The sequence below is a fragment of the Ambystoma mexicanum genome, chromosome 6q, assembly GCF_040938575.1.
Source record: "Ambystoma mexicanum isolate Mex_15411 chromosome 6q, UKY_AmexF1_1, whole genome shotgun sequence".
NCBI classification, from domain to species: domain Eukaryota; kingdom Metazoa; phylum Chordata; class Amphibia; order Caudata; family Ambystomatidae; genus Ambystoma; species Ambystoma mexicanum.
Window position 1 is genome coordinate 446,148,080 of NC_090937.1, and position 27,762 is coordinate 446,175,841.

General features: G+C 47.0%; 2 protein-coding genes across 2 annotated transcripts in view; one reads left to right on the forward strand and one right to left on the reverse strand.

Annotated features, from left to right (window-relative positions):
• IFT74 (intraflagellar transport 74) overlaps positions 1 to 27,762 on the reverse strand; it is a 1,698,810-nt gene that overhangs the window by 1,099,753 nt on the left and 571,295 nt on the right. The gene's annotated exons all lie outside the window — the stretch shown is intronic.
• Positions 1 to 27,762, forward strand: part of LRRC19 (leucine rich repeat containing 19) — a 241,973-nt gene that overhangs the window by 184,152 nt on the left and 30,059 nt on the right. The gene's annotated exons all lie outside the window — the stretch shown is intronic.

The following is a 27,762-nucleotide window of genomic DNA, read 5'->3' on the forward strand; positions in this document are numbered from 1 at the left end:
GCAAGTGCCAAGGAACTTGTGTGGGCTGAGGAGGCCAGCGATCCTGGTTGCGCGACGTGTAATGGATGGACTGTACGGTCTAACAACTGCACCTAGACCAGAGAGGCCTGAATGGTGAAAGATAAGGACAATGTAAAACAGCCCAATGAGACCACTGCAAATGAACTGGTGAAGTAAATAGAAAGAGGTCAGATTGACCTGGTGTTTTTGTTAAGACCTTTTGACAGACTGAAGAAAGTGTGCGTGGTGAAGTTGACATGTTTGGTAAGGGAACCCTGAGACCTAAAGGACCACACTTGTCTTGGGAACCGAGTCTCAAGACCCTTTGTTTGGATTGTGTTACGTGAAACTTGGGGAAGGGAACACCAAGGATTGGTTCTGAAGTATATCGCCTTGAACTGGAGAAAGGTAAACTTTGAGACTTTTTCATGGAACTTTCTTTTTTTATTTTAATATTTTTATTTCAGTTTAGAGTTACAAACAAACACCAAGTGCCTTCACTGTGACAATGCATTTCTGAATACCTTTTCACATGGGCATTAAATCCCTCTGCATTCTGCTTAATTTTGCAACCTTCCCTTAATGCAGTTTATACGCGCGCCTCTTTTGCGTCCACCCTTCTTTGTATAAGTGCCTAGCCTATTCACAATTGCTAGGTACCCTCTCCAGTTCTCAAATCAGGGTTTTCTATGTTCTCTGCAGTGAACATTCTCTGTGTCAGTTCTTCCATGCTTCCACACCTTCACTCCCCTTGTGCATCCCTCTTTGCAGTGCTCTGTGCTACACTACCGTCTCCGCCAATGACCAGCGTTTCCGGTCTGCCCACCAAGCCTCTATTCTGGGTCCCTCAGACGATTTCCAGGCTATTGCTATCCTGCGCTTTGCCAGGATGCAGATCAAGTCCTTCATTTTGGATAGATGAGCAGCCCGTCGCACCCCCCCCCCCCGCAGAAACCTTACTAGCAGACAAGACTCAGGGGGAGGGGGGCATACTTGCATCAGGATCCCTCCTCCTTTTACCGTTTCAACTACGTTCTGCCAGAATCAGTCTATTATCGGGCATGTCCAAAACATGTGCATCATGTCCGCATTCCCCTGGGTGCATCTGGGGCAGACCTGGTCAGTGTCTCTATAGCTGCTTAACATTCTATGTGGTGTTGGGTACGCCCTGTATGTCACATATACCTGGGTGAGTTTAAATCAGGCATTTCTGGAGACTTTCTTGGTATACAGCAGCATTCTTGCCATTCAGTGTCGGTGAAAGCCCTCTCCACGTCTCGTTCCCACTGCCTGCACACTTCCAGGTCTGCGGCCGCCATCCCTTCTAATAGTAGGTCATGGATCCTGGAGATCATGTGTCCCCCCTCTGTTACGTCATAGAGTGTCCAGTGTTGCGTTGCTTCTTTCCTTGTGCCTGTCCATCTCTTATCTATCCGGCCCGATATCCCCAAGTACGTCAGGAACTGTCCCTTGTGCATCTCTCCAGGGTCAGTAATACCAGCATCTTGCCGTCCTTGATGAGGTTGCCCACGTTGCTATCCCTTTTGTCTCCCAGTTCTTCCTTATCTGTTTCACTATACCATATTGTCTTCTATAATCCCTGCTATGGGAATGCTTCCGGAGTATGGGTCTGGGGTTCCCAGGAGTCTCCAAGCTCTTTTCCACAGGTCCCAACCTAATTTCAATAACCCGGAGGGGCTAGACAACTCTAAGTCCCTCACCCATATTACTTCTTTCAGGTAGTGGTGTTTTTTGGCTGCAGTAGCTGGGTGTCTAGGGTCGCCTCATCACTGAGCCAGTTTGTTACAAACTGCAGTTGCCCGGCCAGATAGTACAGCCCAAAGTTGGGCACTCTCATTCCGCCATTGCTGTAGTCCCTTTGCAGCGTGCTTTGGGCTATTCTATTTCTCCCCTTTCCCCATAGAAATCTACGTGTCAGCCCATCTAGCCGCCTAAAGAATCCCCTGGGTATGGCGTAAGGCACGTTAGTGAAGTGGTACAGGAGGCGCGTGAGTGCCACCATTTTCAACAAGGCTGCTCTGCCCCGTACTCCAAGGGGTAGTTTCTCCCAGAACCTCATGGATCTTTCCACCCACTCAAAGGCTCTCTGCGTATTGTGTGTGTGCGCGCCGAGGCTGGGTCGTGCCACACTTCCATCCCCAGGTATCAAAAGAATTTCTCTGTCCACCTCAGCCCCAGGTTTGGCAATTGCTCTATGGCTAGTCCTCTCAGTCTCCCCTTAGCAGGAACACGCTAGATTTTTCCTGGTTTATCCAAATGCCTGAGAGCCTGGCAAACTGGTCTATTATGTCTAGTAAGTGTAGTAGGTTATTCTCACGTTGGCTGACATACAATAGCATGTCATCCGCTTAGAGGGACACTATGTGCACCACCACGTCTATCTCTAATCCGGCTTCCACGTATTGTGTTCTCAGAAAGGCCGGCAGCGGCTCCAAGGCCAAAATGTATAGCATTGGCAACCCTGCTTAGTGCCTTTTCTTATGTCCCAGACCCCGGTGATCTGTTTCCCTGTTCGCACTCTCGCCCTGGGTGCTGTGTACATTAGCATCACCCATTTCATAAAAGCGCTGCCCATCCCAAACCTCTCCAGGGTCCCTAGTAACCAGTCCCACCAGACCGAGTCAAAAGACTTGACCGCATCCAGGGAGGCCACTGCGCTTTCGCTGCGCAGATGGTTTCTGCTATCACATGGTTCAGTCTCCGGAGATTCCACGAGGTGCATCGCCCCAGGACATACCCAGTTTTGTCTTCGTGGATCAGGTTCCCTATCACTCTCTTGAGTTTGTTCGCCAGTATTGCTGCTAAAATGTTACTGTCCTGGTTCATCATGGATAGTGGTCTGTGGGATCTGCAGTCCTGCAGTGGCTTCCCTGGTTTAAGTATGGGCACTATTATGGATTGCCGGAGGCTGCTGGGTAGCACCGCCACCTCATATGCATCTGTGAAAACTTGCTGGAGTTTGGGTGCCAGCTCTTCTTCGTACATCTTATAAAATTCTCCGGGTAGGCTGTCTGGCCCAGGTGTCATAGCAGTTGGGAGTCCGGCTATCACTCACCTAATTTCCACAAGCATAAGCGGCGCATCCAGTGCTGGCACCTGTTCTCTCCCTAGCCTTAGCATATCTATTTGGCAAAGAGCGTCCTTTACAGCCATGTCGTCACCTTTATCATCACTTGTTTACAGGGCCTCATAGTATCTAGAGAATATATTGTTTATTTCCTTTTACGTCCTGACCACCCTTCCGTCTTCGTCGATGATGCTATTGATCATAACCCCTGGTTCCTCTCGCTTGTATAGCCAGGCTAGGAGTCTCCCAGGCTTATCTCCTTCTGCATGTATATTCTAGGTGTACTTCGCGTAGTCACTTTTCCCCAATCTTTCCCAGTCTGCTATGCTTTTCTGTCGCAATACTGTCAGTTTTCCCCCTCCTCCTTTCCTTCCACTGGCTTACTTTCCTCCTGTGCTATGCCCCTTTCCGTACTCTCCAGGAATCTCTGTAGGTCTGTTCTCAGGCCACCCATTCTTCCTATCGCCTCTCCTCTCATGACAACTTTGAAAGCTTACCACAGTGTTCCTGTTTCCTCTACACATCCCGTGTTGGTCTCGAAATATTCTTCTATTTTATCGCTCAGGTGGTTTCTGAAACTGTCTTCTAGCAGGACCTCAGCCCTCAATTTCCATCGCTGTAGGCGCCGTCGCATGCCAGTTTGTTATGAGCGGGGAGTGGTCTGACAGTACCCTAGTCTTATATTCTACATCTCCAAACTCACCCATAGTCACTGCACCGGTGAAGATGTAGTCTATTCATGTGTGAGTGCCATGTGGGGTCGAATAGTGCAAATATCCCCTCTCCCCTCTGTGCCTTTTTCTCCATACACCAACTAACTGTAGATGTTCCAGTAGAGCTCCCAGGTGCCGGCTTCTTGTGTTTCTCATCCGATCTATCTAGTTTGGGGATTAGTGTGCAATTAAAGTCTCCACCACAGGACCAGTTTGGTCCTCTATATGTAGCAAGTTTCGGGTATAGAGACTTAAAGAACGCTGTTGCGTCGTGGTTTGGGGCATACATGTTCACCAGGCATACATCCCTGTTTTCTAGCATACCATGCTCTACCACCAGCCTGCCCTCTTGTCTTTCTTGAAATCCAAGAGCTGGAAAGGGACGGTGGGAGCCACCCACACAAGGACGCCCTAGCGTATAATGCATTTGGTGAGCCATACAGTTTCCCTCCCCATTTCCTGGCAATTACAGCCTGCTTCTCCGCCGTGAGGTGTGTTTCCTGCAGCTTGGCTATTTGTATCCCCTTCCGTTTCGTATGCATGTACCCGTAATCTCTTTATATAGCTGTTCAGTCCCCTGACATTCCAGGTGACTATCCCCAAGCCGTGAGCTCCCATTTCAGCAATCTCGTAAGTCTGCATCTTCCCACCGCCAAGTCCTCCTGTTGGTCCATATTACTTCCTTCTATAATTGCGCTCCATTTTGGTGTCCCATTATTGTCCATGTTTCCTTTGTATCCTTTATCATCTTGTGTGTCACAGTTTAGACCACTAGTAACCTCCCCAAAACCCCTGTTTCAACCGTTTGTCCAGGTCATTTGCCCGCCCCCCCCAACTCCAAAAGCCCCAACTCTAGGAAACTCCAACCACCATTCTGCTTGCACAGGTTCAGCCACTTCTCCCACCCCCTCCCTTTCCCACTCCTCAGGTGACATGCAGTAGCTCAATGCCCTCTAATAGGCATCAGGTGTCTTGGTGTGGAGTACGGTAGCTGCCCATGGAGGCAGCCGCCCAAGCTAGTGACCTAGACTGGGGTTACTGAAATAGGGCTCCCGGCTACCGTATATCAGTACCGTCCTTTGTGTTTATCTTGATGGTCTCGCAAATATCCCTGGATCCTGTTCATCTTGTTGCGGCAGCCCTGCTTCAGTGTCTGTTATCGTTGTTGTTTCTGCCTGGCAATTGTGGAAGGCCCCGTTCGTCCATCGAAGAGTGCACCTCTTGCGTGTTGTCGAAGAAGTGTGATCTGCCATTGTGTAGGACTTTAAGCTTCGCCGGGTAGATCAACATGTATCTTAAATTGGCCCTTCTTAGTCTTTCCTTGGTCCTTCCAAACATAGCTCTTTGTTTTTGCACCAGGGCGGTGTAGTCTGGATATATTGCCAGTTTGGAAGAGCTACGTGTGATCGTGCCTCCCCCCCTCGAGAAAGCCAGGATCCTTTCGCAATCTTTAAAGTTGATAATTTTCACTATCACCATGCTCCAGGTGTTTTGTTTCTATTCAGGGACCTGTGTGCTCTTTCAACTGTGAATCCTTGGGTCAGTGTACCTGGCCCTATTTCTTGCAGCAGTAGATTGTCCACATGGCTCGTCGGGTCTTTACCTTCCTCTCCTTCCGGAAGGCCTAATATTCTGATGTTGTTCCTTCGGGCTCTCTCTCTACCGTCCTCCACCCGGTGTTCTAGGGCCCACACTCTTTCCTTCACGTCCGCCATCTGGGTTCTTGTAGTGGCTATATTGGTGGTATTTTCCTGCACTTCTGCTCTGCCATGACCATACGATCAGCTAGCTCACAGACATCCTGGCGCAGCAGACCCACATCTACTATCACAGCGTCTATTTTGTGTTCAAGTGCTGTCTTAAGTGCCACTATCGCTGCCAGGATCGGCCTTCCTCCTGTGGGCCTACCTGTGGATTCCTCATGCCTGCCCCACTAGCCGCTGGCTGGGTAACCTCACTGTCCTCCTTCCGGGCGTATGCCTCCATTACTGTCCGTTTGCCTTTGCAGGCCTTATCCGCCATCTCGGTTGCCGACCTGATATGTATGCCGCGGTGTCACCCTGTGACCGCGGAGGAACGGTGCATGCCCATGCCGCAGTCCTGCTGGGGCTCAGCGCACCCCAGGCGGTTTCAAAGGCCAGGACTCTTCAGGTTGCTGTTTTACCCAGGGACGTTTGTTCCTGCTTCTTCAGAGGGCTCTACACCAGCCTTTAGGCCTCACGTTGGGCCCATCCACTTTGCTTAATGAATCCCTGCCGTGTTCCACGATGTGCCGTGCGGGATGGGTGTTGTTGCTCCTGTCTGCCTGGGCTTGTGTTTATCCATTCTTGCGGATCTGTGTGCAGATCTGTGTGTGCTGTTCTTGCTCTAGTGCGTTCCGCGCTCACCGTGATTGGACTTTTGAGTGGCGACTTGCGGTTTTCATTCGTGTGACCATATTTTATTTGGTGTCCCACACGTAGTGCGTTTTGCCCTTCGTTGCACTGCCTTTTGTGTCAGCGCGGGATGGTGCTGCCACAGCGCCCAGGCGCGCTGTTGGGTGATGCACTCCCTCGCCGCTGCTGAGACTTGCCAGCAAAGCAGTCGTTGCCTGCCCTGTTTTGTCCCTCGCTGGTTTCTCATTGACTCACCGAATAGGTCTGTGGGAGGCTCCCTCTGTGTCAGTGCTGCCGTTGGGTCTGCTCCTCAGCATGCTCCTGCCGCTGCGCTCCTTCTCGGGCCGCTGCATGCCTTTTCTCCCTTTACCAGTCTCTGCTGCTGTTTTCTCCACCGCTCCAGTTGGTCTCATTCCCAGGCCCGGCCGCTCTGGTCTCAGTCTGTGTCGTGGTGCCAAATATTCAGAGGCGCACTATTACCCTTATCCCTCGCTGCTGTTGCAGGGGCTTCTCAAGGATGTTCCCCGCTGGTTACGCAGCCGTTTCCTGCTATTTGCTTGCGAATTCAGACGGTTTTAAGTATCTTCCGAAGGATCCTGCGGGAGCTCTTCTTTGTTGCTGCCTCACTCCATGGCAGCTAGCCACGCCCCAAAGCGATTGTATGTGTTATAGTTGTTACATTTACTATATCATTGCTGGTTGTGTGTTTTAATATATACTTTGATGGGCTTCTATTTCATTCCGAAAAAAGTTGAAATTGAAAACTGAAAAAGTAAGTACATTCATAGACTGACTGAATTGTTTTCAAAATGTTTTCTTCCTCCTTCTCTTCTTTGTGTTCTTCTGCACACTTTGTAGCTACTCCTTGCTCATGTGAGTTGGGGCATCGTCATACACCCCCGTAGGAATTCAGTAGAAGCTGCCTCTAACAGTAAAACGTTTGCCTCACACTTGGTAAGTGCTTTTTGCTATTGGCCCTTTTGACTGTTTGACTTTTGGATCACTTGCACCATTCACACGAAAAAAAAAACTCACGAAGGTACGGCCTTTGCAGTGGATCTTCTAATATGGCCAAGCACCCTCTCAGCCCGGTAACCAACCGTGCCGGTGACAACAAAGCGCCCTGCTCTAAGAAAAATAAGAAAAACGTAAAGACAAAACTCTGCTACCCAATAAGGTAGTGACATCCCAAACTGAAATCACAGTGTTTTTTTAAACGGCATTTGCATTACCGGAATCTAGGATGAGCCCAGTGGAAAAACCCACATCTGAGGAAAGTACTCATTTTTGTTCTCCTTCCATCAACAATAATGCCTCCCTACAAAACCTTTGCCTTAGCTTCAAGAGAAACTCTGTGGGCCCTACATGCAATAGCTTCAATAATGTTATTGGCTCAAACCTCTCTGCCTGTCCTAATCTTGAACAGTTGCTATCCCTATCCAAATCTTCCAGTAATCGCAGCGATAGTGAAGAAGACGCTTCTACCTTTTCCCACAGTGAGTCTTTTGGCTTTCAAGACGAACAACCAAGCCCTTCTTCCTCTCAAACAAATACTATTTTCTCTAAACTTGATGCACTATTGTCACTTTGCACTAATATTGCAGCGGAACAGTGTGAGCTCAAACTCATACTGGCTAAAGTAGTTGACATTATATTTGACAGTAATGCTAGCCCCCTTATGCCGGACTTTGAAGTCTGATGCATCCAGGGTTGCATCCTTGCCCAATTCGGGCCCTCTTTCGGCCCGTTTTACATTGTGCAAGCAACAATTGGTAGACTTAACTTTTCCCAATTTGAATATCAATTCTCGGTCCTCCGACTCACCATCATCCAATCCTTCCCCAGTTAATTTCATCACCGAGACAGAGGAAGATGCTCTTGAGGCTCTTTGTAATGAGATATCCGTGATCAATAGTCCTGCAATTCTGCGTAAAAGACGTCGAAGGAATATCTAGCCAGCACGTTAAATTTATCAACAAGATAGGCGACTGACAATTACTAATCTTTCAGTCACGCAGCAAACAAACTGTCGAGTGGCCGAGCAGGCGGATCCCCTTCAATCCTTTCCAAAACTCACATTCCTATGCCTGCACATGCCACTGAGATCCAGTTTGCGAGTCGCTTGTGATCACCCTTATGTCAATCCTAAAATGGGTAGAGAAACCACTTGCTGGGTGTTGGGGAGAATTCTCATTCAATGGCTAATTTCCCTTACCTAGTGAGTCCCTCAGCAGCTTTGCTGGATTTCTGGAGTTAATTTTTTCCACTTGGTAAGAGTGTGAGCTTTTCCCCCACTCTTACCCATGTTTTGCCATGTGTATTTCATCTGTTTTTGTGATTGTGGGCTCTGGAGTACACCACTTCAGTAGCCCCCTTCTTTTGTGTGTTACACAGCACCTTCAGTGCAGTGACACAGGGTTGTCTTTTAGACTTCCCACCAACTCCATTTCTGGGGCTGACTACTGTTCCCCAGAAAAGGGTAAAGTTGCCATTAACTTTACTTAGTCATTTAATCACAGATCCAGTACACCCCATCTTACATGGAGTACTGGAAAGGGTTAATCCTTAGCCCTTTTTATCTGTACCTCCTAGAGTATTGTTTCGCTCTTTTAACTTTTAGACTTGGCTGGTGGCAGTGGTATCTACCTGAACTTTTCTACCGCGATTATACTATATAAACGTGGTATTGTTTTAGGCTATTATATTAGCTTCGAACTTAAACCCGCTTGACCAAATACTCTTTCTTTTGGCTCCGATCGGGTTTATTCGCCATTTCGTTTTGTTAAAGTCCTTCTTTTGTTTACTTTGCGCGGCAAACCAGGTTGGCCTTCTTTGTTCACTGTCTTTTGGCAGGCTTCTGCCAAGAAGCCCTCCTGAAGGCGCCTGGGTGTCTAGGTTGGCTGAATGTGAGGGAGTGGTGTAGTCACCCCCTGAACAGGGTATCCTAGGAAACCCAAGTCGCACTTTGCCATGATTGGCTGAGGTGGTTTTCCAGGCTGGACAACCCCCTTGCTGCGTGATTGACAGCCAGGCTGTGTGAATGGGGGATTTTCGCATAAAAGGCAGGACTCTTGGGCTAGAAGTCAGAGTTGCCACTGGAACTACAAGGAATCGAAGAGAAGCGGCGAAGAAGTCGGCTGCTGCAACTATCCCATCCCGGTGAAGCCCTGCTGCAGTCATAAACTATCTACCCTTCGACGACCAGAGAAGATCCAGTCCAGAGTCTTCTTCCCTTTAGCCTGGAGGGGATAACCAGCTCATCTTCTAACAGCCAGAGGATCCTCTTCGTGGTCGAAAATTGCTGCACCCTGCTATAGTGGTCTGGATAGCCATCTGAAGAGCCTCTCCTGTTTTTAAGGAGCGCTCCTTTTATTCACCGTCGCTGCTGCCGGCTTCAGCCCTGTGTGGTGCAGACCCCTCCAGACGTCCTCCTTCTTGCCGAAGCTCCAGGAACTGTGGGTCTGCAGGAAACTACAAGGAACAACTGCCGTGGCACCAGCTTCTTCACTGAATAAGGTAGTGTTCTGCTTGAGGAAATCGGGTGAATCCCTTTTTCTCCTCCTACAAGGCTTGTCCTTATCTTCCCTCCTTCTTGTAACTTGTGCTTCCTCTATTGACAATATCTAAGTACGCCTGGCTACGTTGAATCGTGAACTGTCTGACTGTGTGATCCTCGACAACAGGAACCCGGTTCCACTTGACACTGGCTCTGGCCTATTGACTCTTGAATTTCTGTCTATGAGTGTTCTCTGATTCTGTCTGCCTTGACAAAAGTATTGCCTATGATTTTTGCCCCCAACTCTCTCTGGGTATCTCAGGTGCTAAGTGTGCTTTTGCCCCAGCAACATTTCTTGCCGCGGATACGCGTTTCTTTAGTAAGATCGAACTGTCATTACTGTCAAAAAGTGATCGCAAATATATTCCTGGTAACGTCTTTTGTTTCACAACACCGGTCCGTTAAAACATAGGGTACTTACCTTGAAGTTATACCGTAGAAAGTGAATTGGTTGGTTGTAGCATATTTTACGTGTGGTTTTGAATTAATAGAAGTGTTGTGTTTATAACAAATGGTTTAAAAATAAATGTACTTATATTTTTTACCTGAAACCTTGAGTCAGTATTTGCTTGAGTCACAGTAACTGTGGTCCCTTTGTGTAATCTCTGCTACTGCTCATATACTCTTGAGATAAGCCTGGCTGCTCTGCTACTGCTACCACTTTAACATAGTAGTACAGGCTTGTACCAAAGGTAAAACTTGTATTACCAATTGTAGTCTTAAATGTGTGTAGTGGTCACTAAGGGCACTGCACGGGATTCTGCCTAACACTGGTGTACAGCGGTGAGGTTTTGGAAGTAGAGTGATTACACTTACAGTGCTGCTATAGCTTGGGTTCAACTAACTACAAGGCTAAACACCACTAATTCGATTTAACCAAGAATCTTGTCAAATATGGAAAGCTACACTGAAGAGGGTCTCTTGAATTACACTGCTGAGGTTTTGAGAACATGTGTAGGGAGAGGAGTCTCTCTGGTAAAGGAAAGAAATCTGAATTGATTGCAAAGTTAATGGGAAAACAAAGTCTGGGGAGTGGGTCAGAAAGGCCTACCCCTCCAGCAAATGTGGATACTGTTGTTTCTGATTCTGAGAGTGTTACTTTAGAAGAAGTAGATGAGTCCTTGTTAGGAAACCCTACAACTCCTTTGCCTGCTCAGAAAGCACAACCACTGTCCACAGGCACCCCCACAGGTCCTACACTTACTCCTGAGTTTATTGCACTTGAGAAAATGAGACTTGAATTGGAAGTGAAACGTATTGATGCACAAACTGCCATGAAACATCATTAGTTAAGGCTCAGAGAAATGGAGCTGAATCATGAACTAGAGATGAAGAAATGGTCGGTAGAAAATGTTTCTCTCCCAGAGTCTTCTAGGTCTTCCAGCCCTAAGAGACCCCGTATTCCAAAGGAAATTATTGGTATGTATGAGACTAAACTTGATGTTTTGGATTGGTTAGCAATGTTTGAGTACAATCATGGGATTCAAGGTATCTCAGGGAATCAGCTAATTCCCTGGCATTTCTCTAGGCTTCCCCCTGTTGCAAGTGATGCTGTAATGGAGTTGGGGGAGGAGGATAAACAGGATTATGAGTGTGTGAAGCTAGCATTAATAGCTAGATTTGGGAAGACCCCTTCCCAGTATCTTAAGAGGTTTAGAACCCTCAAAAAGCATGATGTTACCCCCTTGGGCTACCTGGGTGTGTGAATGTTTGAAAAACTTAGATGATTGGGTTAAGGGTTACAACGTGAAAACTTTTTTTTTTTTTAAAGATTTTTTAATTTTATTCAAACCAAACAACAATACAAACCAAACATGCAGTGCAATTTACAACAGTTCCATTAAACACCATTTATTTTAGGTCACTGCTCCCCAAGTCCCACCCCCCTTTACAAGCCTATTTGTTTTTCGCATTCAGTATCTGCTACATGTGGCAGGGTCTCACTTCCCTCGGATTCTGTTGGATCTGATATTGCTCTGAACAATTCTGCTATTAATAATTTCTATGCCATCAGGGTACCCGCCTCTTCCTCCCCACTCGTGCTGCTCGCTTCTTGCCATACCATCGTTTCAGCCTCCGCCAATTTCTGCAACTCCTTCCACAACACCTCCACCCGTGGCTTGTGACACTTCTTCCATCCCATGGCAATCCTCTGTTTTGCGAGCACATATGCCAAATCTTTCAGTTTCCTAACATGTTTAAGTTTCCGTGATCTGGGGAACCCTTCCAGCAAGCAGGCCCAGGCCGTGTCTATGACGAGTGTAACCCCCTTCTCTGCTAGTTTTTGTGCCACTTCACCCCAGAAACACTCAATTACTGGGCATGACCAAAACATGTGTGTCATGTCAGCGTTTTCCTTGTCGCACTTAGGACATGCCTGTCGTCCAGCGTTTCCGAACTTAGATATCCTCAGAGGGGTCATGTATGCTCTATGCATTATATACAGCTGTATTTGTTTTAGTCTGGCATTTCTTGACACCTTCTTGTGGTATCCCAGTGCACGTTCCCACATCCCATCCTCCATCGGGGCTCCCACCTCTGCTTCCCAATCCAGTCTCAAGTGTGTCAATTCCTTCCCAACCTTAGTCATCACCATCACATACAATCTAGAAATCTCATGCCCCCCTTCCGATATGTCATATATTGCCCCCACAATGGCATCTGGTTCCTCTGTCAATACTGTTTCAGGCCACGTTTTCCGAATTTTCTGCACCCACCTATGATACGTAACATACTCGCCTCTTCCGTAAGTACTTCCAAATCCCTAATGGTCCCCTCTTGCCAAATGTCCCCTAACGTTACCAGCCCCACCGATTCCCAGTAGGTCCTGATAATCACCCTCAGCTGCTTATCTCCCCCTGTCAAAGCAACCAGCGGTATCTGCGGGGAGCATGGGAATGGGTCCTCCATCATCCGGCATGCCCGTCGCCACATTTTCCACCCAAGCATCATCATCCCAGGGCGCTCCCTCATTTCTGACTCAGGCAACCAGATCATTTCCCTTAAGTAAAACGGGGTACAGTCCTGCCCAAACAACCTAAGTTCAGGGGTCGCTTCATCGGAGAGCCACTTGGCCACATATTGTAGTTGACCCACTACATAATAAACCTCAAAATTAGGCACTTTGATACCCCCCTTTTCATAGAAGTTCTGCAACTTCCATAGCGCCACCATATTCCGGGTACCATGCCACAGGAAGTCCCTACACATACTGTTCAGTTTAGCAAAAAACCTCTTGGGTATCATATGTGGAATGTTACTACAATAATGTAGGAGCCTAGGTAGGACCACCATCTTAAGCATTGCCCCTCGTCCCATCATTGCTAGGGGCAACTTCTCCCAAAACTTCATGCATTTCCGAATATTCCCAATCTCGGTGTTGTGCTTATGTTCGTCTTCCGCCATGTGGTACACGTCTATTCCAAGGTAATGAAAAGAGATAACCGCCCATGGTATTTATAGTACCGGTAACCTTACCACAGGGGTTCCACTATAGCTACCTAGTGGGAATATGCTAGATTTTTGGGGATTCACTGCTATGCCGGACAGCTCCGCATACCGCTACATCACTTCAAGAATGTATTGGAGATTTTCTTCCGGGTATTTCAAGTATAATAACAAATTGTCTGCATATAAGGATATCAGGTGTCGTTCTCCCCCTACCTCAATACCTATCGTATCATATTGTTGCCTGAGGTATATTTCCAGGGGCTCCAGGGCCAGAATGTAAAGCATCGGGGACCAGAGGCACCCTTGTCTGGTGCCTCTACTAAGTTGCCCTCTCTCAGATATCACCGATCCTGTTCGAACTCTGGCTAGCGGCTCACTGTATAGCATCTTCGCCCACCTGATGTAACCTGGCCCCACTCCGTACCCTCCCAGGGCCGCCAATAGCCATGGCCACTTAACCGAGTCGAAAGCTTTTACTGCGTCTAAAGATACAATCGCTATTTCACCTTCATTCCTACCCCCCCATTCGACCACCGGTGGAGTCGCCTGTGGTTGTGAGTTATATTCCTATTCGGGACATAGCCCGTTTGCTCTGGATGTATTAATTTGCTAATTACTCTTCGCAATCTGTTTGCCAGGACAGCCGTCAATATCTTGCTGTCCTGGTTCAGCACCGACAACGGTCTGTAGGAGCCACAGCTATGCCCTGGTTTGTTGGGCTTGTGGAGCGATATTATGATCGCTTCTCTGAGCGACTCTGGCAACCGTTCCATCTCAAACGCTTCATTAAGCATTTCTAGCATTGGGGGGAGCACTTCCTCGCTATATACTTTATAAAATTCACTAGGGAACCCATCTGCTCCTGGTGTCTTACTGGTAGGCAACTGCCTCACAACCTCTTCCAAGGTAATTGGCGCATCAAGCTCCTCTCTTTCCTCTTCACTTATCTTGGGCAGTCCTATATCTTCTAGTGTTTCGGTTATCTCCTTTTGGCCGCCCCCTCCTTGTCCCCGTATAGCACCTTGTAATAATCCGCAAACTCCTTGTTGACTTCTTCTTGGGTGGCCACTACCTCACCATCTTCTCTAGTTATTGTCCTGATCGGGGGCCTAGGGGTCTCGCTCTTGTATAGCCACGCTAAAAGCCGGCCCGTTTTATCCCCTCCCGCATGCTGTCTCTCGATATACTTTTTATAATTGAGGTTGCAAAGCCTTTCCCAGAGTTTCGCACACTGCTGCTGTAGTTTGAGTACTAGCTCCGTATCCACACTGTCACTTTCTAATGCTTTTTCTAGTTCCTCTTCTGCTCTTTGTAGGTCAGCCAGGACCCCGCCCTGTAGACCCTTTGACTTGGCAATGGCAGCCCCCCACATCACCACCTTAAAGGCTTCCCATAGTGTGCCCGCAGAGTCAACACTACCAGTATTCACCTCAAAATAGTTAGTAATCTCATCCCTTGTATCCTCTCTAAAGACTGGATCTTTGAGCTCCTCTGCTCGGAGGTGCCATGTCGGAATCCGCGCCCTCGGGGGGACAAAGTGAAAACTTATGAAGGTTTGAGGAATCTTGTAAGGTTGGAGTCTATTTTTTATGTCTGCGCCCATGAGCTTAGACAGCACTTGGCTGATTCAAAGGAGATAGATCCTAAGAAGCTCGCTAAGGCTGCTGACTTGTGGGTTGCCAACAGGGCTACTCACAAGGATTCTGGGGTAACTCAGAAAAAGGATGAGGGAAAGCAGCCAAAGAAAGACAACAAGGAGAATTCCAATAATTCCAATCCAAAAGAGGGCCCCAAACATAACCAGGGTAAGCCACAAGGGAAACCGAATCAGGCTAGTGTACCATCTGGTCCCAAACCAGATGGAGGTCAGAACAAACCCCCATTCCAGAGAGCATTTGGAAAATGTTTTGTTTGTGGGTTACCTGACCATGTGAAAGGGGATCCCAGATGTAAGGGTAAACCTTCAGGGGTCCACACTGCCCCCTTAGCCTTCTCCCAGCTGGATGACGTACCTAGGGCCAGTGGAAGCTTTCAGTTACTAGCTGATGAGCCCAAGAGAGTCTCAGCTAGTGTTTCTTTAGTGTCCTTGTGTCTTTGGGAACAACAGAACTTAGATGTCTATAACTCAATCCCAGATAATACTAAAGAGTATTACAAAGATAGTGTTCTCGAGAATGGTCAGGAATCCCCTGCCATCAGAGACACTGGAGCCAACATAACTGTGGTTGATGAATGTTTGTTCAAGGTGGAGGATGTTGCTAAGGCACCAAAACAGTTAGCTGGAGGCCCTGTGCAAATGGTTCCCCAGTTACCAGCTTGCATCCAGTGTAATGACATGACTGTCAGAATACCTGTAAGTGTGCAGAATAACATACCTGGAAGGGTCCTGCTGGGTAATGACCTTAAAACTCTTGGAGTTGTGTCCAGTACCCCCAGGCCCACCAGCAGAAGGAAGCAGGAGCTCACAAGGTCTGCAAGGGAGAGAACCTTGAGAGGCTCTCCTGGGGACATAATAGAGGAAACTATCACCCCAAGTCCACAGGAATTACTTACTGCTATTGCAGGTCAGACAGAGACAAAGGGGAAACCCAAGTCTGCCAGCAAGAAACCAGCAAGCACTGCTGTGCCCAGAAGGACATCTCCAAGGCTGTCCAAGGTCACATCTGTGACTCATCCACCAGCTGAGGCTGAGTGTGAGATCAACCCTGTATGATTCAGCTAGATACTGAGGAATCAGATCTAGAAGAAGATCTTACTCTGGTAGGAGTTCTTGACCCTGTTGACCACCCTGAGCTGCAGTCTTTACTGGCAGAAGGTGAGCCCAACAGGGTAGATTTCAGCAAGGGACAAAGAGAGTGTTCTACCTTGGAAGTTCTTTGCCTACAGGCTGCTTCTCAGCTCAATGGGACTGAGCCTGGGAAGTATAGGTTGCACTAGGAAGATGTGCTCTTCTACAGTGAACCAACTGAGTCAACCACTGGAGACTGCTAAAAACTTGTAGTACCTCTAGTGAACCGACTCCAGTTTCTGCAGTTAGCCCACGAGATACCTTTGGCTGGTCACTTAAGTTTTAAGAAGACCAAAGAAAGGCTCTCTGTTTACTTCTATTGGCCTAAGATGGGCTCAGAAGTAGACAAATTCTGCAGAAGCTGCGACACTTGCCAGACCTCTGGCAAGAGTGGAGCCAAGAATGTGGCACCCTTGGTGCCTCTCCCAGTGGTGGGAGTTCCTTTTGAGAGGGTTGGAATTGACATTGTTGGTCCTCTTGACTCTCCCACATCTTCAGGCAACAGGTTTATCCTGGTTGTAGTGGATCATGCCACTAGATTTCCTGAAGCCATACCTATGAGGACTGTTACGGCTCCGGGTGTGGCTAAAGGCCCTACTTGTTATTTTTACCAGAATAGGTTTTCCTAAGGAGGTGATATCTGACAGGGGATCACATTTTATGTCCCACTAAAATCAAGCCATGTGGAAAACCTGTGGAGTCAACTACAAGTTCTCAACTGCCTACCATCTCCAAACCAATGGACTGGTGGAGAGGTTTAACAGAACTATGAAGATCTTGATAGGTGCTTTGGAAGAACCCCTTAAGAGAAAGTGGGATCTTCTACTGCCATGCCTTCTCTTTCCATATAGAGAAGTCCCTCAGGAGGAATTAGGATTCAGTCCCTTTGAACTTCTTTATGGCCATCCAGTCAGAGGCTCTTTGGCCCTGATTAAGGAGGGGTTGGAGAGTGTTCCTTCCCCCAAGCCAGTCAGAGTGACTGACTATGTGATAGGTCTCCGGAGGAGAATGTCACACATGATGGCAGAGGCAAGTGATAACTTGAAGGCTGGTCAAGCTCTTGTCAAACATTGGCATGACCAGAAGGCTAACATGGTTGAGTTTACTCAAGACCAGCTTGTTCTTGTTATGGTCCCCACAAGGCAGAGGGCCTTGCAAGACAAATGGATAAGACCCATCAATATTGTGGGTAAACTTGGAGAGGTGAACTATCTGGTGGACTTAGGCAATCCTAAGGAGGCTCCCAGAGTCTTTCACACCAACCGTTTGAAGGCTTATATCTCTAGACCTGACATAGGAGCTTTGCTTCTAGCTTCAGCTCAGAAGGAGGAGAGTGAACCTCTACCTGACCTCCTCTGAGGCTTACCTTTAGATGAGCAAGTGGAAGGAGTTAATCTCTCTTCCAGTCTCACATCTGACCAGCAGGATGAGTGCAAGTTACTGTTAAATCAGTTTGCCTCCCTGTTCTCACTTTCACCAGGCTTGACCCCTTGAGGCCAACATGATATACTCACTGGTGACTGTGCCTTTAAAAAGCAGGGGGTACAGAATGTCAGACAATGTAAGAACCCATATAATGAATGATGTCAACAAGATGCTTGATCTTGGGGTTATAGAGCCCTCTACTAGCCCATGGTCTAGCCCAGTTGTGCTTGTACCAAAGGCAGGATCCAAGGAGTTGAGATTCTGCGTGGACTATAAAGCTCTAAATGCAGTCACAAAGACTGATGCCCATCTTTTGCCTAGGACAGATGAGCTGGTGGACAAACTTGGTGCAGCCAAGTACCTCAGCACATTTGACCTAACATCAGGCTATTGGCAAATAGCCCTGACCGACCATGCCAAGGAGAAAACTGCATTCTCCACCCCAGCTGGCCTCTACCAATTCAAGGTAATGCCTTTTGGACTAAAGAATGCACTTGCTACATTTCATAGGATGGTCAATCAAGTTCTGAATGGGATGGAGGACTTCTGCATGGCATACTTGGATGACATTGCAGTGTTCAGCCCTACATGGAAAGAACATATTGAACACCTAGGCTATGTATTGCAGGCTCTGGAATAGGCCCGTCTGACCATAAAGGCAAGCACATGTCAAATTGGACAGAGTACAGTGGTCTTGTAACGCTCACCTGATTCCCGTAGAGGCGCCGGTCTTGACTGGGCGTATACCGTATCTTCAAAGGTGATGTGTAACACACGGCTGGCTCTTTGGGCTGGACCTCTGTGCACTGTATGTCTGACTCGAAGGGTAAGATGTCTGCAGATAGAAAATATGGGATTAAGGAACTGGGTTATTGAATGTCTCTCTCTTCTTCCCTTTCTCTTCTCCTGTAGAACCCCAAAGGTTAACGCTCTCACCTTAGGTAAGTGAACGCTGTGCTCTCCATCTGCCTCGGGGCAGGGTGCTGTAACCAGTTTCTTCACTGGATAAGGGGAGCAGGCCTCTTGACTTCAGAGGACTGCTGTCCGTCGTTTACTGCACGAACGGTAAGTTTCGAGTAATTCTAATGTCTTTAAAGTCTTTAGTAATGATGTCTCTTGTTTTGCAGGGTTCTGGCGATGGCGGATGACGGGCTGAAGTGAGTTGAAGATGGAGCCCGTGTGATGAATAGAAGCGCCTGGAAGCACGTAAGTAAGCGCTTGTTGCCTGCTTCACGATGCGCTCTAACTGTCTTTTTATTTTGCAGGTACAAGTTCGGAGCGGCTGCAGGGTGCCGGAATACCCACTGGGTTAGATGTGGAAAGGAGTAATGGCACGTGAGTATTAAAGTTCCCCAATGTCTTTAAACGCACCTTGTTTTGTCTTTCAGATGTGGGATGCAGCGCCGAAGGCCTCCGGAGCGTGCGAAGAGTTGGTAAGCTTTTGTCTTTCAGATGCCGGAATGCAGTGTGAAGACCTCCGGAGCGCACGAAGAGTAGGTAAGCCTTTGTCTTTCAGATGCCGGAATGCAGCGCGAGGCGTTGGTGACAGCCGATGGACCAGGTAAGTGAAGAGCTGTCACTGAAGACCGTAATGCTAACCTGTTCTTTCTTGTCTTTATAGGTGTTGCTGAAGACTGGATTCAGGATGGTAAGCCTTTTTCCTTAGGCCCAGGATCAGATGCAGAAGACACGATGAGCGTTCTGCTGCAGAGGATGCAGAATAACGCAAAGCAAGATTCATCCATCGGGTGTGGTTTAAATAGCCTCCTGTAGTGCTTAGTGTCTCCTTCCACAGCCACGCCTAGGTAAGAAAAGAGTTCCTGCTTTCCAGAAGAGTTCCAGTGTTCTGAATCTAGGGAGTGGCTCCTGCCCCACCCAACAGGAAAAGTAGTTCCAAACAGAAGAGGATCAGAGGCTCAACTGGCAGGCAAGTAAGCAGCATGGTCTGCTGCAGGTAAGTCCACCCAAGCATTATGAGCCCGGCGCTTCCAGCGCTGGGACTGGGCATATTTATGAGCCTGGTGCCACTGGCGCCAGGACTGGGTCCAAAAGGTCCCAATTGGGACTGGTTGGCACTCTGAACCTGGGTTATGGATCTGCTTCCAAGGGAGTTGGGAAAACCCTGACCTTTTGGAAGCAGAGATCATGACAAGTCTACCTTGGACATGAGGTAGGAGGAGGTGAAATAAGGCCATTGCCTAGCAAAGTACAAGCTGTACAAAACTGGGCCACCCCTACTACTCAAACCCAAGTGAGAGCCTCCTTAGGTCTCACCGGGTATTACAGGAACTTCATAGAGAACTATGGGACCATAGCTTCTCCCTTGAATGTGATCTCCTCTTCCAAATTCCCAAAAAAGGTCAGTTGGAATGAGGAGTGCAATCAAGCCTTTGAGGGTCTAAAGAAAGCCCTTTGTCAAGCTCCAGTCCAAAGAGCTCCTGACTATCACCAACCCTTCATTGTACAAACTGATGCTTCTAATGTAGGTATAGGTGCAGTCATTAGTCAACTGGATGAGAAAGGTAGGGAACACCCCATGTGTTTCATCAGCAGGAAGTTAAAGGATCCTGAGACAAGTTGGGCAACAATATAACGTGAATGTTTTGCTATTGTGTGGTCACTGAAGAGGTTTAGACCATACTTGGTCTACCTTCATCATTCAGACTGACCACCAACCCTTGAGATTGCTGATGTAAATGAAAGGGGAAAACCCAAAGTTACTCAGATGGTCAATCTGCCTGCCAGGATTTCATTTTTCCATTGAGCACAGAGCAGGAAGTCACCACCAAAATGCTGTTGGTCTCTATAGGATGTTTGTAACCGACTAGAGGTATGAGAACCATCCAGGAGTGGATTAAATCCTCCTGTCCCTTAGTCTGGGGGGGGGCGCGAATGTTAGGGAGAATTCTCATTCAATGGCTAATTTCCCTTACCTAGTGAGTCCCTCAGCAGCTTTGCTGGATTTCTGGAGTTATTTTCTTCCACTTGGTAAGAGTGTGAACTTTTCCCCCACTCTTACCCATGTTTTGCCATGTGTATTTCATCTGTCATTGTGATGGTGGGCTCTGGAGTACACCACTCCAGTAGCCCCCTTCTTTTGTGTGTTACACAGCACCTTCAGTGCAGTGACACGGGGTTGTCTTTTAGAGTTCCCACTGACTCCATTTCCGGGGCTGACTACTGTTCCCCAGAAAAGGGTAAAGTTGCCATTAACTTTACTTAGTCATTTAACCACAGATCCAGTACACCCCATCTTACATGGAGTACTGGAAAGGGTTAATCCTTAGCCCTTTTTATCTGTACCTCCTAGAGCATTGTTTCGCTCTTTTAACATTTAGACTTGGCTGGTGGCAGTGGTATCTTCCCGAACTTTTCTACCGCGATTATACTATATAAATATGGTATTGTTTTAGGCTATTATATTAGCCTCGAATTTAAACCCGCTTGACCAAATACTCTTTCTTTTGGCTCCGGTCGGGTTTATTCACCATTTCTTTTTGTTAAAGTCCTTCTTGTGTTTTACTTTGCGCTGCAAACCAGGTTTGCCTTCTTTGTACACTGTCTTTTGGAAGGCTTCTGCCAAGAAGCCCGCCTCTAGGCGCCTGGGTGTCTAGGTGGGCTGAATGTGAGGGAGGGGTGTAGTCACCCCCTGCCCAGGGTATCCTAGGAAACCCAAGTCGCACTTTGCCATGATTGGCTGAGGTGGTTGTCCAGGCTGGACAACCCCCCTGCTGTGTGATTGACAGCCAGGCTGTGTGCATGGGGGATTTTCGCATAAAAGGCAGGACTCTTGGCTAGAAGTCAGTCACCACTGGAACTACAAGGAACCGAAGAGAAGCGGAGAAGAAGTCGGCTGCTGCAACTATCCCGTCCCGGTGAAGCCCTGCTGCAGTCCTCAGCTATCTGCCCTTCGACGACCAGAGAAGATCCAGTCCGTAGTCTTCTTCCCTTGAGCCTGGTGGGGATAACCAGCTCATCTTCTAACAACCAGAGGATCCTCTTCGTGGTCGAAATCGCTGCACCCTGCTGTAGTGGTCCAGATAGCCATCTGAAGCGCCTCTCCTGTTTTTAAGTAGCGTACCTTTTATTCACTGTTGCTGTTGCCGGCTTCAGCCCTGTGTGGTGCAGACCCCTCCAGACGTCGTCCTTCTTGCCGAAGCTCCAGGAACCGTGGGACTGCAGGAAACTACCAGGAACAACTGCCGTGGCAGCAGCTTCTTCATTGAATAAGGTACTGTGTTCTGCTTGAGGAAATCGGGTGAATCCCTTTTTCTCCTCCTACAAGGCTTGTCCTTATCTTCCCTCCTTCTTATAACTTTTGCTTCCTCTATTGACAATATCTAAGAACTCCAAGGTACGTTGAATCGTGAACTGTCCGACTGTGAGATCCTCGACAACAGGAACCTGGTTCCACTTGACACTGGCTCCGGCCTATTGACTCTTGAATTTCTGTCTGAGTGTTCTCTGATTCTGTCCTCCTTGACAAAAGTATTGCCTATGATTTTTGCCCCCAACTCTCTCTGGGTATCTTAGGTGCTAAGTGTGTTTTTGCCCCGGTAACATTTCTTGCCATGGATACGCGTTTCTTTAGTAAGAGCGAACTGTCATTACTGTCAAAAAGTGATCTCAAATGTATTCCCGGTAACGTCTTTTGTTTCACAACACCTGTCCATTAAAACATAGGGTACTTACCTTGAAGTTATACCGTACAAAGTGAATTGGTTGGTTGTAGTATATTTTACGTGTGGTTTTGAATTAATAGAAGTGTTGTGTTTATAATAAACGGTTTAAAAATAAATGTACTTATATTTTTTACCTGAAACCTTGAGTCAGTGTTTGCTTGAGTCACAGTAATTGTGGTCCCTTTGTGTAATCTCTGCTACTGCTCATATACTCTCGAGATAAGCCTGGCTGCTCTACTACTGGTACCACTTTAACATAGTAGTACAGGCTTGTACCAAAGGTAAAACTTGTATTACCACTTGTAGTCTTAATTGTGTGTAGTGGTCCCTAAGGGCACTGCACAGGATTCTGCCTAACACTGGGCCTCGGAATCTCTACACCACGACAATTATTGACAATATCCTTACTGGAACTCAAATGGATCTCCTGGAGCACATGTAGATATCGCCAATTCCTGGTCCATCCTCCGGGTATACCCCTCATTGCATCCGGCAGAGTCTTTATTTTACAAAAACCCTGGACAACAATTCCTTTTATTCTTGATGGCTGAGAAACCAAAGGTTGTCTCACTTGCTAGTCCCCGGGGATCTCTCTCTCAGGTGGCCAGGGCACGGCCATTGCCTTTGGATTCAGACCCTGGGGTTGGACCAGTGCAGGAGGATCACCTGAGTGAGGGATTTTTGGGGAGTGGGGTGAGACAACTGATGGTGAGACGCGATATCCCCCCTTTCCTGCACCCTTACCCCATCCTATTTTATAGGATTCTCTGACATTCCAACCCCCCTCCCTGCTTTTCTACACAAACACTGGGCCGAGGAAGAGGAGGAATGAGAGAAAAGAGGCTAACCCTTACATATCCCATTGGGAATGTCCTGTTAATAAGGTCAGGCAAAGTCAGGCACTTGACCTTAATCACATTCATCTGATACCCATTAGCTCCCCCCACACGGATAAAAGGCAGAACATGGAGACACACTCCGAGCAAGGTGGAACATGAGAAGGAGCAGATCTTCTGGGGCGAAGGCGAACCCATTGGAGCTGGACAACCGATCGAGGGACCAGAGTGAAGGGCTGGGAAACCCTGAACATCTCTGCAGGAGGTTGTTGCCTCTGGGAAACCGTGAGATACGCAGAGAAGGCCAGAACCCAGACAAGAAGAAGCCTGCATTGTGCTTCAAGGACGCCAGCGACCTTGCCATGTGAACGGCAGAGTTGGGGAGCCGAGGCCAAGCCTGTGGTATTATCCTTGACTCGTGAAACAAAGCCGAAGAGAGCAGAAAAAAATGCACACAATCGGTGAGTTAGCGAAAGACATGATAGGCCGGTTTGTGTCAAGGAAAGATTGAAGCCACAATAGTGTATCTCACAATTGAAGGTTGCGAGCGTGCTGATGAGACGCGAAAGAAAGCAAACCTCTAGTGAACTTTAAAGTCAGCGGTAACTGTGAAGCCAGTGATACAGAGTAGCGGAGTGGTTTGGCGAGAAGAAACAGCTCACTCGAAAGTCTCTGCGAAATGTTTGATGTTTGTTATAAAGAAACAAAGTGAATGAACTTTGAAATACGCGATAGTCAAGATTAACCCTGACGAAAGGGGAAGTTAAAAGGTGATTGTTTTAAGAGAAAGACTTCTTTGAACTTTTTTGAACTACCCAGACCAAGAGACACTGGGGCAAATATCATAAGGAAGAGCTGAAGTGGAAGTCGAAGTGGTCCTGCACAGGTTTGTGGAAAACTCGAAAGTCTTCGACATCAGTGAACGGTCTGAGCCCGACCGAGGGAGACCTAGAAGGAGCTTTTGTTGAATGTGAATACAGCTTGGGGAAGGGAGCCCCTGCAAGTGCTATGATTACGAGGTCCGAGCCTGCCCGAGGGAGACCTACGTGAAATAACTTTTTTGTGAACTTAAGGGACTTTAACGTGGAAGGCCAAGCGGGCTTCAACCTATGTTTTGAACTGCCATTTTTTGATAACCTGAGCCAGTGTGTGTCATCCTGTCTACAGGGGCCGCCTTACTCCATGCTGTCCAACGTGGGGGGGAGAGCCGACTCAGCCATCTTAATCCGTTATGTTATAACACTGACTTTCCTTTGCATACACCCCTTTACACACTTTTTGTATAAGAGATAGGGCAGGCATTAGTTTTTTATTTTTTTAGTATAGGCCATTTTGATTTGACATAGACTGACTAGGACTGTGTTTTCTTTATTATTTGATGGCAGAGATGACTCCCATCATAGCTATAGGGTAAAGTAAGAGTTTTTACAAACCCCAAGAATTTAATAAAGGTTTTGAAACTTGTACCTCTTATGGCAGTGTCATACTTGTGATACCATGCCTCCCTTACAATGGTTATACTATTTTGCACCATCCAGCTAGCCGGGGTATTAGGAGTCGCCCTGTAGGTAGTCTTGTAATTGTTGCTCAATCTGCTTTGAATTTAAAACCTTGCTGCAATGACTTTGTTTCTCCCCATATTCTGTCTGCTATTTTTCCGATCCTCATTCTCCCCACCCCTCATGTTGATTATAAACATCTATTGTCCCTCTAGAGGGCCTGCCACTACCCAGTTCAGAGTTCCATTAATAGCATTCTCCTGAGTTGGTCTGAACTATGGCCGAATGGCAGCATCATAGTGGCAGGCAACCTAAATGCCCCCTTGCTACATTCATTTATTCCACCCTCATGGGATGACTCTAACTTTGATGTGTGCTGGTCAACTAATCCTTCGCTTGTCGGGGGATGCTGGCCTGGGTCAAAATGTTCAACACACATGACCTTTTATGCTTGAATCATAAAGTTAGCAATATCTACTCATTTACTACATGGACAAATTGGAAAAGAGCAATTATCAAAAAGGGCACCTGGTTGATGCCTTTCTCCACCCAGGTAGGTAATAATGTATCAAGAACAAAATTGAGCAAGGTCATGGGCTACCTGCCTGCTGAACGAAGAGCGAACACACTCCTTTGTGGGTTACCCCTTCGCGTGATGGGCACAAAATACTGTGAATAGATTCTGACAACAATGTACCAGGACAATTCTGAGCACTGCAATTGGATTTTTAATTGAATTGCAGTTAGTGTTAAAGATACAATTGACTAGGAGCAACATAAGATATATCAGCATTTACACATTTTCACGGTGTAGTACCCAATTCATAGGGAACAAAAGTTGAATATTTGTATAGTCTTTCTATTGCTTCTACGTCCACTAAAGAGTCCTTGGGAAGGAGACTAGTGGACTTAGTGAGGTAACAACATATAAATCAGCACAAATGCATCAAAACAATGTAGGGTTGAACGACAACAACACACACAATATAACAAGTCAACACAACAGTGTTTCGACCAAAAGGTGAGCTGGAGCTCAAGGAGTCACAGTGTCAAAGTACACTGGAAGGATTTCAAGGTCCTAGTTGTGGCACAGTGAGCTTCCTGGGTACCGCGACTGCCGACAGATCATGCTCTGCAGCGCTCCGTCTCCCACCACGAGCCATCCACGCCCGCGGACAACCACAGCGTATGCCCTACGTCAGCCTATGCCATGAATTGTCTCCTGGTCTCAGGCCACCCATAGGAATGGCCACACCTAGGACCTTGAAATCCTTCCAGTGTACTTTGACACTTTGACTCCTCGAGCCACTGCGCTCCCAAGATCCGACCTCATAAAATACTTCTGTCTATGGAATATCTCGTCCTGACGAAGGCCACACCACCAGAGCTCAGTCCAGCTCACCTTTTGGCTGAAACACTGTTGCGTTGACTTGTTATATTGTGTGTGTTGTTGTCGTTCAACCCTACATTGTTTTGAAGCATTTGTGCTGATTTATATGTTATTACCTCACTAAGTCCACTAGTCTCCTTCCCAAGGACTCTTTAGTGGACGTAGAAGCAATAGAAAGACAATACAAATATTCAACATTTGTTCCCTATGAATTGGGTACTACACCGTGAAAATGTGTAAATGCTGATATATCTTATTTTGCTCCTAGTCAAGTGTATCTTTAACACTAACTGCAATTCAATTAAAAATCCAATTGCAGTGCTCAGAATTGTCCTGGTACATTGTTGTCAGAATCTATTCACAGTATTTTGTGCCCACCACGCGAAAGGGTAACCCACAAAGGAGTGTGTTCGCTCTTCGTTCAGCAGGCAGGTAGCCCATGACCTTGCTCAATTTTGTTCTTGATACAAATTGGAAAAGATACTCATGTCTGGATTTTAGTCTTTGATGATAGAAACTCCTAGGAACTTTGTGTGGTAATGTGCTTATTACAGTCACTTCCCTTAGTGATCATTCCTTCATAGCTTGGACCTATAAACCTCCCCTCCATTTTATTCCTTACATCAATACTCACATTACCATAAACACCCAGGAGAATCATATTATCTGAAGCAATAAGAACATTTCAAATATTATTAACTTTGTGCGCACAAATGCAACGGCTCTCCTACTATGGTTGGGGCAAACAATTAAGATCTCCAATCTATGATGCGACTCCTGAGAAAGCAGTTGCATCTAGATTCCCGGGTAGCAGTAGGTATAGTGTTTAAACCTAAGATATTCAACATAGCAATTCAACTGGCCAAGAAGGCTCGCTGTAGGAAATGTATACTTATCAGTAGCAACCTTAGCTACACTCCGAGTCAGAAAAAGCAACGTATCACTCGCAAACATACAAAATATAAGAACTGGATCAGAAGCCATACATTCTCTATTGCTAATGCTGACTGGAAATATCTTTCCTTATTTGAAGCAACGAGAGCAAGAAATGTTGGTCTATGTCCAGTACCTTTATTAATGGGCAGTCTTTACAAGAATTAAATCCCATTGGTGAATCATAGTGGACCCTTGCGATTTCCAGGCTCTAGTATGATTCTGCCATTCTTCCAACTAAGACGGTTCCTTATGTGCCTTCGGCCACCTTTTTGTTGGATTTTGAAAGTGACGATATCCTGCTTATAATCAAAACTCTTAAAGATTCTCACGCGCCCGGTCCTGATTCTTTGGCCAGCATCATGATGAAGGAAAATCCTCAATTTTTGGCCCCTGTGTTGGAGCACCCCTTTCACAATATTTTAACTGGTGGCTCTATACCCATGAGCTGGCGTAAATAAATGTTAGTGCCTGTTTTTAAAAAGGGTAACTCCATTAATGCTCTTGATTATAGATATCGGCAATGCTAGACATTAGCCTGAAAATATTTAAAGCCATTCCTTTGAAAAAACTCTCTCTCTTTGACAGAGGACTGCTCTCCCCTTTTCAAACAGGATTCTGTAAAGGGCACAACAATTTATACAACCTTAGTGCCCTTCACATTGTTATGGCGACCTGCAAGAGTAAAGCAAAGTGTAAACTTTACCTTTGCTTCATTGACTTTACGAAGGCATTTGATACTGTTTCTCATCCTCTTCTCTGGACAAAATTATTGGACTGGGGAACAGATCCATCAATATTACTTTTTATTTCTGCTTTGCACATGGATACTGTGGTGCGTACCAATCGGGAGGGGGCAATATCGTGGGAAATTCCAGTTAATATCGGCCTGAAACAGGGGTGCTTACTAGCCCCCTCACTTTACAATCTCTATGTTGCTGATATGGGTCCAGCTATTGATGCTGTGAGTAATTCCCCCCCCCCTTGTTGGCAGCACCCCTGTTTCATGGGTTTGATATGCTGACGA